The following is a 15979-nucleotide window of genomic DNA, read 5'->3' as shown; positions in this document are numbered from 1 at the left end:
CTCTAACTGTTACATGCCTGAATAGTCAGTTGACAGTCAAACTGCTGACAGTACAATTCTCCGTGTTTTGTACCATCAATTGAATCAAACTTTTGCATTTCAAAATTCCAAGATTTTTGTCCTAAAATTCTTCTGAATATCACATGATTAGCAGAGACTCAGCACTGCACAAAAATCAGGTACGCTTAACTGTCTCCTACACAAACAGTCCCTGATTAGGGTTTATTGTTTTTTCAGGAGAAACAAGTTTTTGAGACCTCAAATGGATTTCATGGACCTCCATACATCTCAAAGTACCATCATACAAATTTTCAAACTTCAATTCACTCAGACGCACCGTCAGCAGCTCAAACAGTCAACAGACGACCCGTTTGACCAAAAAAGTCAACAGACAGTCAAAAATGAATTTTTTTGTCAACATCCATATTTTGTCAAAGGATTCATCATTTGATCATTGGATGATCATAATTCATCAAGGAAAGATCAAAAATCAACAAAACCCTAAGATTCAAAACTAGGGTTTTCTCCTAAAAAGTCAACTGAACTTTGACTGGTCATAACTCTCTCATCCTTCATCCAAAAAATTCAAACCAAAGCTCATTTTGAAGGAAATTCAATTATCTTTCAAATGCAATTGGTCCCATGGTCATTAGGTTCACCATTTGAAAAATATGAACCAAGACATTACAGGTCATTTTCAAAGTCAACAAAAAGATACTTTTTTCAAAAGGATACACAAGGAGCATCAAAAATCATTTTGACATGAGACCAAAGAAATTGGTTAGAGGACTCTTTGAGGTTTCCAAAAAGTGCAAGATCTCCTTTATATGACAAAAATTGAGGGATTTACACCTTGTTGAAGTTGGCTAAATTTTGGGAAAATGCATAAAACCAACATTGCTCAAAAATGTATTTTTTTCCAAATGGGGCCAAGTTTTCATAGTTCAAACATGTTTACCATGATACAATGGGCCTCCCACGACCAAGACAAAGCCCACATCATTTTTATTCATTTTTGGTTTAATTTTATCCCATTTAAAATTAAATTGAAAATGGAAAATGGAAGGATAATGATGTAGCTTTAATCTTAAGCTAAAGCCTCCACAATTGACTCAATTCTGCAGCAAGAAGCAAGTATAGTAGGCCTAGGGCAAGAGGTGTGGAAAAATTAAGCCATGGTTGCTTAAAATTCAAGCTTGATATATTAAAGAAATCAAGAATTCAACAAAGACATAAAATGCTTCTTAGCTTAGTTTATAAGCACTTCAATGCTTATATAAAGGCTATATCACTTCAGCAAAAAGGGGAGGACGAATTTAGAAGCTCCCATAGGCATATATCACTCTTGTAACCACTTGTAAAAATTCAAAGAAACTTGAAATTCGAATTTTAAGTTTAAGTCATTTTCAATACAAACTAAGCATTCAAACATCATCTCTGAACTTCATTGAACTTGTCCAAGTAAATTTAAAGTATCAAAACCTCACAAATCGAGCCCCACAAGCCACGGTTTGCTCAAATATAAATCAACTCGTATTTGATCATACACGCATGCTTAGCAAGATGTAGACATATATTTGAGTTTAGTTTGATGTGTTGATCATTTCTGGAAGTTTAATTAAGTTTTGGATGCTTGTATACGAGGTTACCATTTTTAGGGTTCTTAGATCCTATTTAGGGATTTTCGTTACAAGCAAAATTAGAAGAAACTAAGGCCATATTCGAATTCAGGAGAGAAAACCCAGTCAAAAGAGCATGTCGCGAAAAATTTATGTTATGGTTTAACCCTATTCGCTATTTTGCAGGTTTAGAACACATCTATTATAGCGCTTTTCTCATAAAAACGCTGTTAAATGTGTTGGCTGGAGGTTGAAGATGATGAGGTGTCCTCACCTCATTGGATAGAACGCGCGCGCCAGTATTTTTGAATCCTGGGTTCCCATGTGCGCTTTCCATCATCTTTCCATGTGCCCTCAATATCTGAGCCATCTGATCTCATTAACTCTCAATCCAACGCATCAAAACACTCTCCATAACATGGACCTCATTTAAATACCACACCTGATTATTTTATTTTCTATTTTCTATTTTCATTTTAATTTCTTTGCAAAATTAGTTTAAATAATTCTAAAAATCCAAAAAATACACAAAAAATATTTTTAGGCTTCTAAAATAATATTTTATTTTCTGATATAAAAATATTTTATTTTTCTTCATAATTTAAATATTTTGCATAATTAATTAGTTTATATTTATATATTTGCTTTTTCATTATTTCAACCAATCAAAAAATCATAAAAATTTTTGTTCTTTATATTAAATATAGTTTATATATTATAGGCTAATTTTGTACATATTTAGAATAATTTTCTCTTTAAGTTTTAATTATTTGTGTAATTATTTATATAATTATGTGTTAATTAACTTAATCAATTTCAAAAATCCCAAAAAAATTAGTTTTGTTTTAAAATTAATTAACAAGCATTTTGAACATATTTTGAACTTAATTTTTAGGTTTGAAATTTATTTTCATCTTTTTTCCTCATTTTAATTTAATTAATCATGCATTAATTATAATTAAAAACAATCATAAAAAACCAAAAACACTTCTTTTATTTTCTTGCAATTTAAATTCCTAGATAAATGTATAGGTTGTCAAATTCATGTAAATAGCGTAGTTTACATTTCCTGCGCAATCGATGTAATAGCGTAGATTTACTTTCCGCATTTTACATTTCCGCATTTTAAATTCCAGCACATATAAACTGCGTGTATGCCAAAGATAAAATTGAATCGTTAGATCACTAACTTCAAAGATAAAATATTTGAATCCAAACACAATCACACTTGCACCTCTTAGGGTAATCCCTTTCTCATTCTTTTCAAAATCAAAATCAAATTCTATTATTTCAAACGCAAAATCGAACTTTTGTTTATATCCGGTGAAAGGATAGATTTTTAAAGGAAATAGGATAAAGACCTTATAACTCAGGGTAGACCTCCTAATTTGCTTGCTCAAATCAAAACAAACAAATCTCTCATATATCATTGTTTTTCAAAATAAAACTTTCAAAAAAAGACAATACTTTGTATATATCCAAACGAGGATCATTACGAAGTTAACGTTCTTTTTTCAAAAAACATCTTTTGAAAGATAAAAACACTTTGTATACATCCGCACAAGGATCATTACAAAGTCAATTTACAAAGGTATTTGGAACCACATACGAGCATTTCAAGGCAATCGAAAAGTAATTGAAAACAAGTGAGCTAAGCAAATTAAAGAGCCCATGGATAACCATGGATACAAAGGGTGCTAACACCTTCCCTTTGTATAACCTACCCCCTTACCCAGAATTTCTTAAAGGTCTTTTTTCTGTTTCTTTTATAAACCTTTCCTTAATTGGATAAAATAAAAGGTCGGTGGCGACTCTCTGATTTTCAAAAATACAAAAGCAGAAACAAAAAGAGTCAGTTCGCGTATCTCTCCGCGAGAGGTATGGCAAAAAACCGAGCGCACGACACTTTGATTGGGGAATTTCTGATAAAGCATGAGAGACTTATGGCCAGTCAAAGTATAGTTGACTTTTCTCTTAGAAACCCTAATTTAGTAACTTGGCCTTTTGTTGATTTCTGAGCTTTCCTTGATGGATCATGATCAACCCTTGATCAAATGGTGCATATTACTTCAAGATGTTGATGTTGACAAAAAAATCAGGAATTTTGACTATACTTTGACCATAGTTGACTTTTAAGTCAAATTGATCGATCGTTGACCATTTGAGTATTTGACTGTAAACTGAGGCTTGAAACTTGTCATGGAGATGATTTGAATCCTAAAAGATCATATGAATCTTACTTGAGGCCTTGATACATCCTCTATCCTTAGCAAATCCAAAACCCTAATTTGAGGACCCTTTGATTAGGGGAGTGTGCATTAGGTTAACCCTTGAGCCTTGAATCATTGTATGAGTTTGAAAGTGAAATGAGATGGGCAAATTTTGGGGTATGACAGCTGCCCCTGTTCAATCTCCTTAAACCTGAGGATGTAGATTGACTTGTGTGCCTGTTGGAATCTGAAGGTGGAAGAGGATTGAACACTAGAATACCAAGAAATTTGCCCTTGATGATGTAAGGACTTTTCCGGAGATGGGCTTAAAGTTGCCATCCAGATGCTCAAAGAGTATTTTCGGGGATGGGCTTAAAAGATGACATCCAGGTGTTTGACAAGATGTTTGCCTAAAGCAGATGCTTTTCAGACTGAATCATATGCATTGATTATTTTTGAAGGAGAGACTCATCAAAATGAAGTAACATCTTTACACAAGACTACCTGGAGAGGTTCCTGAATAGGATAGATCATTGACTGATGTAAAGAAGATTAGGCTTTAAACAGATCTCGGAAGAAATGTCTTAGAGAAGACTAACTAGAAAGCTCCCTACAAGGGGAAAGAGATGTCCTAAATAGGATTGGATAAATGTATTAAAGAAGATTACCTAGCAAGGTATGATATGTCTTAAACAAGACTGACCTAGAAAGGCTCCTAGAAAGGATATGATATGTCTTAAACAAGACTACCTAGAAAGGCTTCTAGAAAGGATATGATATGTCTTAAACAAGACTGACCTAGAAAGGCTCCTAGAAAGGATATGATATGTCTTAAACAAGACTACCTAGAAAGGCTCCTAGAAAGGATATGATATGTCTTAAACAAGACTAACCTAGAAAGGCTCCTAGAAAGGATATGATATGCCTTAAACAAGACTACCTAGAAAGGCTCCTAGAAAGGATGGTAAGCGTCTTAGAAAAGATTACCTAGAAAGGCTCCTAGACAGGATATGAAACGTCTTAGAAAATACTACCTAGAAAGGTTCCTAGAAAGGATGAGAAGTTCTTTGATTGTCTTGAATTATCTTTGAAGAAAGACTCGGAATGAAGCATCAGAATTGTATCTGTGTCTTGAATAAGCGTTAAGATTGAATCGTTGATACGATCGTATTTGCACCGTACTTGGATGATAATATTCTTTTGATTATGAAGTAACCTGAAAAGGCAACGTTAATTTTATGCAATGTCATGATGCATGTGTTATGTAATGAGATTCTCAAAATAAATGAGAATCTTGTATGTTATGTATGTATGTATTATGAACAATGTATGCATGAGCTAGTTGGATGATGTATGAGCACCACTATGTGGTTGAAGCGCATTAGTAATTCCGTATAACCATCTCTGGTCGGGGAAAATAAATCCCTATTTGCTGCCGGGGGTGATATTAATTAGCGTGAAGATTTGAAGGAGATCACTGCCGAGGGACTAACATGATGAATAAACGTAGCTATCAATGGCGAGGACCCGCAGTTTATTGTGTAGAAGATAATCAACTTGCTATAGTGCTAGAAAGTTTTTGCAGTTTGTAAATAACCCACTTACTACAGTTCTAGTAAGTCTTCCCACTTACTATAGTTCTAGTAAGTCTTCGCAGTTGGTATAACCCACTTACTATAGTTCTAGTAAGTCTTCGTAGTTATCTTGGATGAGAGAGGGATCACTTGTTATGGTTCTAACAAGTTTATCTGCATAAAGGAGTCACTTGATATGGTTCTAGCAAGCTTACCTGCATAGAAGGAATTATCTGCATAGAAGGAATTACCTGCCATGATCCTTGATCTTGATTTACACTGCATTTGCATCATCATTAATATTTTGCATTCATGCATATACATCCATGGTTACCAAGACTCTTACCTTCTTCCTCTCCATCAGATCAGTCAAGACGATTCCTCCACACCGATATCTGACTTGAGACAACAAACAAATAATCATGGGGAATTACAGACAAGATCAAGCTATTATCAAACAAACCCATGGGGCACCTTCCACCAGTGGAGCCTAAAGACTTTGTGTTTGTCAGAGAACATTGCACTTGCATCATAATAAGGCTAAGCTTGCCATTGTATAGATTTCTCTAGTATTTTCAATTGTACTATTTTCGTTGTTATCAAGTACTTCCCATTGTAAGAAACTCATTCTGTTTGAATAAATAAAATAATGCAATATACATGTTTTTCTCAAATCATTTCATCTTTGTCATTATGTTCGTTGATATTCAACTCATTTGTCTTAAGCAACTAAAAGAGGAGAATGATGAAAATAAAAAACACATGAACTACTAACTGTATGCTTTTGGAACAAAGATCCTGCTGACGATGTGCAGGCATTGTTTCAATTCCTAAACAATGGAGTTATAAGGGAATGAAACCCTTGTCAACCACTTTGAGCCTAAGGAGTAGTAGTTTCTTTTCAAAAAATACAAAACCCTCAATCTTAACCAGGGGCAGGGTAGTCTTCAGTTAGTACGACCGAGCGCTCAACTTTCAGGTATTCCATCAGAGGATGAATCATGTTCTATCTCTCGCAACAAAAGAAGAAGCGCACAATCCACAATGGATGTCTCTCATTCACTGAGAAGAAGACAGTCACAACCTTTTCTTCAAGTCAATCACAAAAGTCATACAACTTGTTCCCGAACGTGATAAAAAAGGATGAAAGAAAATTATCAAAAAGAGAAATAATAGCCAGCTAAGTCAAAAAGAAAGAAAAGCTTTAAAGCAAATGACTTAGGCAAAAATTAGGGCATATCCCGCTGGACAACGGAAACCAAAATCAAAAGAAACTTTTTTGTCCAGGAAAAAATTAGGGAAAGCAAAAGAAATCCTCTAAGGGACAAGTTGTTGTGACCATCAACAAAAGCACCGGAAGGGTGGCTGCCACCTCCATCAAAGCTATAAAGGATCCTCGTCCGTCACAATCCTTCCTGAAAGACGAATACTCGTGTCAAACTATCTGAACATAGGACTGGAGAACATCACGAAGAAGGGGTGGGTTAAGTAGAACTTGAGCCTTTATCCTTTGTCTCTCAAACCGTGAACCCGGCCACGTTACAACCCTCAAAAGTCCTAATTGAAGCAGGGTTCATTCTGAAAGCATACAAACTGTGAAATCATGTCAAAACTGACTCCTAATGTTGCTTGTCACTTGTGTTAGTATCAGCACAAAATTTTGACAAATAAAACTTTTCTTTTGAGATTAACATGTGCATTGCATTCTCATTCTCTTTTTCAAAACATAATTGTCTCTAACCTGAAAATAAGTACTTGATACCAAGGAAAACTCAAACATTGAAATTCCATCGAGTAATCTTACAAAGGCAAAGGTTGGTCATCCACTGAGCAAATACCTGAAGCATCCATCTGGTTGAATAGTTCCTTTCAATCTGGGGCATTTATTCCATGACCAACACTGGGGAAGACCATTGCAAATCTCCATGATTCAAGCATATCAGAATTCCATCTCAAAAGATCATACATGTTGGGGCAAGCTAGTAACAATTCATTTCTTCATCTTCAATCAGGTGTTAGATATCGAAACAGGTGTCGAGGAGTCCAGCCAAACACCTTCACAAAGTCTATCCTTCAAGCAACAACCTTCCTGCGAGGATTCCTCCATTCACTCCTTGTATCCTGGAAACAATCATTCCATTCATGATCATACATTCATCATACATAGCATTGCATTCTTATTGGTATTTCTCCCTTAATGATCCAATCATCAATAAAGCAGGGGCATTCACCCTATCGTGATTCTCAAGCAGAGTGTCAAAACTCCATCCAATCTATTCCCCACACAAAGCAGAAACCCTGATCAATCAGTACACGACATATAGAATTCATTGCATTGCATCTCCAGAAGTGCATAAAATAAATCAAACATCGCATGTGAAGCATAAGCCAAGTTACTCATCAGATGAGGTCTCTACAAAGCATCTATTAATATTCCATGGGGCCACTCTGAGTTACCATTGTGATGTCATCTTCCAAATTCAATCATGTTCATCTTTCTCCAAACCCATGTCAGACTGGTATCCCATGTTTTCTTACGTGGCTCAGACTAGTATTTCTCTTTCAACCCAGAGTTGATAGTTTTGTGTTCAACCCAGAGTTGATTTCCTTTCATCTTTTAACCCCGAGTTAATTATCTTTCCCCTCTCAAACCAGAGTTGACGATCACCTTTTCTTTTCAACCCCGAGTTGATCCATTCCTTTTCCCTCTCACCCAGAGTTGACATATTCTTCTTATTGACTTCTCTTTCCCATTCAACCCAGAGTTGACGGTCATCTTTTGTCTTTCCCACTCAACCCAGAGTTGACGGACATCTCTTGTTTCTTTTCCCACTCAACCCAGAGTTGACGGTTATCTCTTTCCTTTCCCACTCAACTCATAGTTGACGGTCATCCTTTGTTCAATTCAGAAATGACTTCTCTTCCTTTTCCCACTCAACCCAGAGTTGACGGTTATCTCTTGTCTTATCCCTCTCAACCCAGAGTTGACGGTATCCCTTGTTCTCTTTTCCCACTCAACCCAGAGTTGACAGTTATTTCCCTCTCAACCCAGAGTTGACGGTTATCTTTATCTCTTCCCACTCAACCCAGAGTTGACAGTTATCTATCTTTTTTTCCCACTCAACCCAGAGTTGACGATAATTCCTTGTTAATTTCTACTCCCACTCAACCCAGAGTGACGGTTATCCTTTATCCTTTTCCCACTCAACCCAGAGTTGACGGTCATCTTTTCTCTTTCCCTCTCAACCCAGAGTTGACGGTTATCCCTTTTTCAACCCAGATTTGATCCTTTCCTTTCCCCACTCAACCCATAGTTGACGGTTATATTTTCTTTTTTACCACTCAACCCAGAGTTGACGGATATCTTTTATTCAATCCAGAATTGACTTCTCCTTTCTCCCTCTCAACCCAGAGTTGACGGTTATCTTTCATTCCCACTCAACCCAGAGTTGACGGTTATTTCTTATTGATTTCCCTTTCCCTCTCAACCCAGAGTTGATGGTTGTCTCTTGTCTTTCCCACTCAACCTAGAGTTGACGGTTATTTCTAATTGTTCATCTTTCCTTTTTCAACCCATAATTATTATCCAATCCCTTGTTCAACCCAGAGTTGATTTCCTTGCTTTCTCTCTCAACCTAGAGTTAATACCTATATCTTGTCCCACTAATGCTGATTTCCCTTTTCGTTCTCAATCCAGAGTTGATATTTACCTATTATCCAACCCAAAGTTGACTTCCCTTTATTCTTCGACCCAGAGTTGATCTACTTTTCTTTTTTCAACCCAGGGTTGATGTTCATTTTCCCTAACCCTGAGTTAATTTGTTCAATCCAGAGTTGATATTCCTTAATGGAGTGGACATCACCTTTTCCCCAGTGGATCCTATCTCTCATAAGGCAAATTTTTCAGGTTCCATTGATATTTAATCTTCTTCTACCTTAAGTGTTCGAAAGGCTAGCGCCAATCTCTTCTTCAGGTTTAAGACGATTAAATAGGGGCAGCTGTTGCACCCCACAATTTGCCCATCTAATTTCACTTCTAACTGGCTTATGTTTCTCGTTTCATCTACATTTACATCTTAGATCATAAATAAAATCATGCATTCATTTAGTCAATGACTGAGCATTGGGATCAAGCATCATGAAAAATTGGGATCTCACAAGGTCTTAAAACAAGTATAATGGAAGAGGGTGTCTTGAGCTCAAATCAAGGATTCTAATTGGTGCGGAAAATGGAAGGGGCACTTGATCCTAAGTTTGTTATCTACATGGATTTCCTGGCCAGGGTTTATTTCCCTACACTTGATGATCTTCATGGTATTATAGTTGGTATTATAGTTGGGAGCACTAATTCATTTGAATAAATTAGTTATGCCATAAGCATTGGTCTATTCAAAGTGTTTCCATCACAAGTTATAGACTTGATTCATTTGAAGTGCAATTCTTTTGCTACAAGTACAAAAATTGGGAGAAAGTGAAGGCATACTTGAATTTGAGAGAGAAAGTAACTTTATGAAATATTCAAGGGATCGCACTTCGACTTTGTTTCAATCACTAGCTGCACCATAAAACCATTCAAATATGTCTAAAATCCAATTCATACATTTCAAAAATCCATTCATTACAAATTTCCAAACTTCATTACAAAAATATTCTTACATCACATTTATTACAGGTCCATACAACATCCATTACAAATCCTAATATCCATCAAGAGTTCCCTACAAAGATTCATCTATAGGTTCTCAATAGAAGGAGTTTTCATTATTCCAAGTGCAATACTGTTTCAGGAACATTAATTCAAATATAAATGTATCACAGTGTACCTACATTCACAATATTTAAATTTCAAAGTGGTAAGAAGTTAAACATCGAGCAGAACAGAATGGATCATCCAGCAGGGTTCCAATTCACTAGTGCCCTATTTAACTTCATGAAGTTTCTGATGCGAAGGCCAAAGTCAGTAACGATGTTGCCAAGTTTGAATTGTTTCTCGAGCTCAAGTGAGGAGAAAAAACAAGAGAAGTTCATGGCAGCCCTGCACAACCAAGTAGGAAATTGATCAATGAGAAAAAGATAACAAATTGCATCAAATACAAATCCTAACAGGGGCATACATACTTATTCATAACAGAATAATACCTCAGTTCAAACCTATACCAAGCCAAACCAAAAATCGCCCTGCTGCCACATTTCGAACATCCACACCAGACTCAAAACCAATCCATGCGAACCAGAACATACATCACCATTAAAGAGATAACTAGTTCAACCTTGTACCCATTAAGCCAACATAAAAATAAACAGTCCACAATTCATTTTCAGATAACATTTCCTAACCATATTCGTAACTAACTTTCTTAACCTCCTAACTGTTTTTAAACTTCTATAACTGATTTTCTAACCAACCTAGTACAGCTCATAACTAACTTTCCTAACAACATTCATAACTTGTAACTACCATAACAGTCTATAACCAATCATAACTAACAGCATATAACAGTATGTAACTAACTTTTTCCAATCTCTAACCAACTTCCAACATCAAAAACAGAATCATAACTGACAGATCCTAACCCTTCAATTCATAATAGAAAATCAAAATCCAATGGCTCACACCTCTTCCCTCTAACTGAATCCATCAACCAGCTCACCTATATAAACAGAGCATCACCTCCAATCTCAGGGTTACACGCTTCATTCATCATCTTCTTCATTTAACTCATTCTCCATTCATCTCTCTCCCTTACCTCCACTAAAAGCTCACGAATCCACCATTGATAGAGCTTCAACATCTGAAGCTCTTATCAATTGAGCTCAGCCACAACCTCACCACATCCTTCACCGCTGCAACCTCTCATCAAGCTTTCAACTCATGAACTCTCTCTGAATTATCATCATCATCTTTACACTACTCAACAACAACAATCACGCACAACAACCACTTCAGACAAGTTCAAAAGGAAATTCGGAGACGGAAGAAGATGAAGAAGTGTATGCAAGAAGAAGAACAAGTGATTACCTGAATTGAAGTATTTTTCGCGTTTATTTCGCCAAGGATCCTCGGTGTTCTCTTCATCTCGTACAAATCTTCAATCCAGGTACGCCCAATCTTCCCCATCTTCCAGTGTTGAGCGACGTTCTTAATTGATCCGATTCTTCCATCATTTGCGAATCTAGGGCTTCGGTTCATATTAGGTTAGGAGAGAAACGGATCCGTGAAGATTAGGTTGAGATGTTTGAGGGAACGGATGAACGAGTGGTGGCCGGTTTATTTAGGCACGACGGAGGAGAAACAGCTTCTCCGGCGCTGGTCATTTGCGCAAACGAGAACGAGGGTGAGAGAGCTCGAGAAACTGAACGGCACATTTACATAACCCTAAATCCCCACTTTCAATTACTTTCTGTTTATTTTTATTTTATTAATTAATTGTTTTTATTTGAATTAACAAAAAACCACAAAAATCTAATTAGCCATGGATGATGTTATCGGGCCACGAAACTGATAACTTCACCCCCCTGGCCCATGCTATTTTTTCAATAACAAAATCTGCACAACAAAACAATTGGGCCGTGAAACTGCTATGCACACCCCGGGCCCAACACCTCTCTTTTTTGGCATAAAAATCTGTACACAAAAATGCCCCTGGGCCAGACTCCATGGGCCCTGCGCCCTGTTACTGATTTCACCCGTAATTCAGAATTACACCCCCCTGTTTCCCTTAATTTTAATTTAGATTTTACTAGTTTTAGTAATTATTTTTAGGCAATAAAAATCATTTTTCTACTATAATTTTTAGGCTTTGATACATAATTTTTGACATAAAAATAATCACAAAAATATTAGTTTAGGCTTGTATTTTAATTCTTTTGATTGATTAGAATTCTTGCTTTTGTCATATAAAAATCATAGAAATAAATAGTATCTTTTAATTCATTTTCGCACTATATTTTGAATCATTTGTTTTCATGTTTTGTGCTATATTTTCAAGTCATTCTTTTAGTCAATTTTGTACTAATTTTGTATCATGCTTTCTTGTGATTTTTACTTGTAATTTCACTTGTGTATTCCTTAAGATTTAGGACCCATAATCCATGACTTTTAGGTTAGTCTTCCCTTTAGGAAAATCCTATATTTTAGTTAGAACTTTAACTTGACAATTTAGGATTTAGAATCATTTTTAGATTAGGTTCTTTTTGTAACGCCCGGAAAAATAAGTATATACTTGATTTGGACGTTTGTGACATCTATTGGAATTTTACTGTTTCTGGAGTCGTTTCAGTCGGTATTAGTTCGGGATGGCGGACTAATATTTAATTGAAGGTTTTCATATTTTTGGTACTAGAAATATCATTAAGGTAATATTCCGCGTTTTGGGGCGTTTGAACGATATTTGAGCGTAGGGGCATTTTGGTCATTTCCGCGGGATAGATATTTTCTTTATAAGAAAGAGATATTTGTGAGAAAGGAAAGAGGATGGAAAGAAAAAGGAAAGAAAGAAGAGAAGAGAGGAAGAAGAAGAGCAAAGAGGAAAAACAAGAGAAAGTGGAGGATTCTCAACCGAATCGATTGCCGATCGTCACAATAGCAAGGTAAGGGGGTGAATCTAATTTATCTTGGATGTATGATTCTTATAGTCTTGTTCTTGTTCTTGTTCTTGTCTATTTCTATGCTTGACCAACAATGGTGGATTGTGAGTTTTGTGAGTTTAGAAGTTATAAACATGATTTTGTGGTGTGTATGTGTAGTATGATGATAGATACCTTCATTGATCATGCTTTCTTTTCCATTTCTATGGCTTGATTGAGTTTGGATAAAAGTTAGGTTTTGAGATAGATTGATGAATCAACCATGAAAAGTTTGATGTTAGGTTGTTTCTATGGTTTGTATGTGTTGTATTGGTGTTATAATGATGTTTTGGAGTGGTTTTGGTGAGTATGAGGGGCTTGGAACCGTTCTGGTTCGTTCTGGTTTTTTCTGGGTTTACGCAGGTCCGCTGAGCGGAGGTGGGTCCGCTGAGCGGAGGTTCTGTTGCAGAAAATTCCCTGCGAAGGTCCGCTGAGCGGAGCTGAAGCGGACAACAGCTTTTTCTGTTTTTCCAAAACTTTGAAACTTCGTAACTCTTGAACCGTAACTCCGATTTTGTCGCCGTTCGAAGCGTTGGAAAGCTAACGCAATGAACTATATTATTATCTAATTAAATGATTCATAGGATGTAGTATCCCATTATTTTTATTAGGATCAAGTGATGAGTTGTGTAGTATGTTCAATTATCCAAACTTTGAAACCTTGTAACTTTGATCCGTAGCTCCGTTTCGTACGCCGTTCGAAGTGTTAGGAAGCTAGTTGGATGTTCTATATGATAGTATAGGCTTGGTTAGCTTGTTATTAATTGGTTATGAGTGTTGTTGATGAAAACACATAATTGTTTATATGCGCGATATGATTGGTAAATAATCATAGTGCTTGGTTGTAATTGTTAATGATGTAGGATGTAGTAGTGGTTGGTTGATTTTCATAAATGGTTTTGTGAACTAGTGCATGATAATCATGATGATGTGTTGTGTGAACGTTATCGTATTGATATGAGGTATGTGATTAATTATCGATAACATGAGATCTTGTTCGTATAGGTTATGTATTAATGAATGTTCATTCTTGATATGTGACGATGTTTGGTTGTTTGTTGTTAACATGATGTGTGGCCTTATGGCAAGTAATTGTTGTTATGAAAACGATGTATTATCATTGTTGAAATGTTGTTATTACAACTTGTTGATGATGTATTGATGGAGTTGTGGGCCAATGGCCAATATTAATTGATGTGATGCAATTATGCGATCATTTATGCCAATGTGGCTAGTATGTTTTGACGGTGAATGTGTGCTGTGTGCTTATTAATGCCTGTGTGGTAATTATGGTGTGATATAATTGATAACGATGTTATTAATTGGTGATGTATCCTTTTGGATAGAATATAAACGGTGTAACGTGAGTATGTGACCGTGTTATATTGTTGATGATGTTGTTGTCGTGTAATAGAGTCATATATTTGCACAGCATAACATTTCATTACGTTAATGGCGGAATGCTATTAACAGGTGGCCTGAATTGGCAATTATTACCAGTGGGGGCTTAATGCTCGGTAAAAAGGTGTATTTGCCCGAGTGGCAAGAGGTCATCAGTGGGGGCTAAATGCTCGATGACATTTAGTCGTAGCTTACTGCTCGACAAAGGTGTATTTTCCTGAGGGAAAGAAGTCCCAGCATAATGCTCGGCAAAGGTGTATTTGTCATAATGACAAGGAGGAGTTTTACTCCGGATGAGTGGATTACCTTGTTGTATGATTCTTGATGATACTTGTTGGCATTACTATAATTGTCATGCTTTCATTATGAATTATATTCTCACCCTTCTGCTGATTTGATGCTTGAGTGGCATCCTGCAGATTAGCCGCTTTGGGAGTCTTTTGGAAGAGGTAGTTCTCCAGTTGGTCTTGTCGGTCGCTCTGATATGTAACACTGGGTAGTCGGGAGTCTGTTGTTATTTATTTGTATATGACTCTTTTGAACATGTATATGTGATAACGTGCCATTGTATATTGTAAACACTTTATTTTGGAAAACTCCTCTTTGAGAGTGAGAGCTATACGTATATATATATATATGTTCATATCTTCCGTGTGTTATGTACCATGTTATTGGCAGGTGTGTATGCTTTTGGCATCGCTGATGTCCGTTTGTTTTCTAGGTGTTTGTTTGGTTACTTAGTGTAACATCCTAATTGTGTTGTATGAAATTTTAATACTCTGATATTTTCTTGCCTAAATGCTTTGGGTAGAATTGGGGTGTTACACTTTTCCTTTTTCTTTTCAAACTTTAAAACATTAAAAAAGGACGACGCGAATCATGCTTATACTCTTTTTTTTCATAGTGGGAAAGAAATGATTGGGGCGTATGCCCCGATGTACGTTCTTTTCTACATAGTGGGAGAAATGATTGAGGCGTAGGCCTCGATGTATGTTCTTACCCGCTATTTAGAGAAATGATTGAGGCGTAGGCTTTGATGTATTTCTCTAATTTCTAAACACTTAAACTTTTAAGGCATGATTCAAGTCAAATAAATCCCCCTTAAAAGACACCCAACCAAAAAACATCTCAAAACACTTAATAAAGGCTCAAACTTAAACAAAGTAAGGAAGTGATGTGAAGCCTTGTAGTGGGTTTTGTCCATCATGGAATTACACCTAAAAAACACAAACCAATCTTCTCTCTTCTCTCTCTTGCCCCGAGGCTTTCTTTCCCTTTAATCGGACATGTTGCTTCCTTTCGATCGCAGACTGGTAACGCATAAGACTCCACTCAACGAGCTGTTATCCTGACGCTAGATTGCGAATGTAACTCTGTCCATTAAAAAACACAAAAACAAAAAAAAACTAAAGAGCCGAACTACGGCGCTCTGATTCCTGAAAAGGATACAAAGGCATTAGGTCGCGGGGCCTAAGCGAGCACAACTATTTATAAACCTTTTTTCCCCGTATTTCCTTTTCTTTCATTTGCATGCATTCCTTTTGCATTA

The 15979-nt window shown here is 36.3% G+C and overlaps 1 long non-coding RNA gene across 1 annotated transcript; it reads right to left on the bottom strand.

Annotated features, from left to right (window-relative positions):
* Positions 1–9982: 9982 nt before the first annotated feature.
* Positions 9983–11791, bottom strand: LOC131628329 (uncharacterized). The gene is made up of 2 exons (XR_009291753.1): positions 11423–11791; positions 9983–10438 (listed from the first exon to the last, which is right to left on the bottom strand). It is a non-coding gene; the product is annotated as an uncharacterized LOC131628329 (long non-coding RNA).
* Between the last annotated feature and the right edge of the window lie 4188 nt (positions 11792–15979).

This window comes from Vicia villosa, unplaced genomic scaffold (genome assembly GCF_029867415.1).
Source record: "Vicia villosa cultivar HV-30 ecotype Madison, WI unplaced genomic scaffold, Vvil1.0 ctg.000442F_1_1_2_unsc, whole genome shotgun sequence".
NCBI classification, from domain to species: Eukaryota; Viridiplantae; Streptophyta; class Magnoliopsida; order Fabales; family Fabaceae; genus Vicia; species Vicia villosa.
Note: the sequence above shows the minus strand (reverse complement) of the source record. Positions and strands in the feature narration are given on the sequence as shown.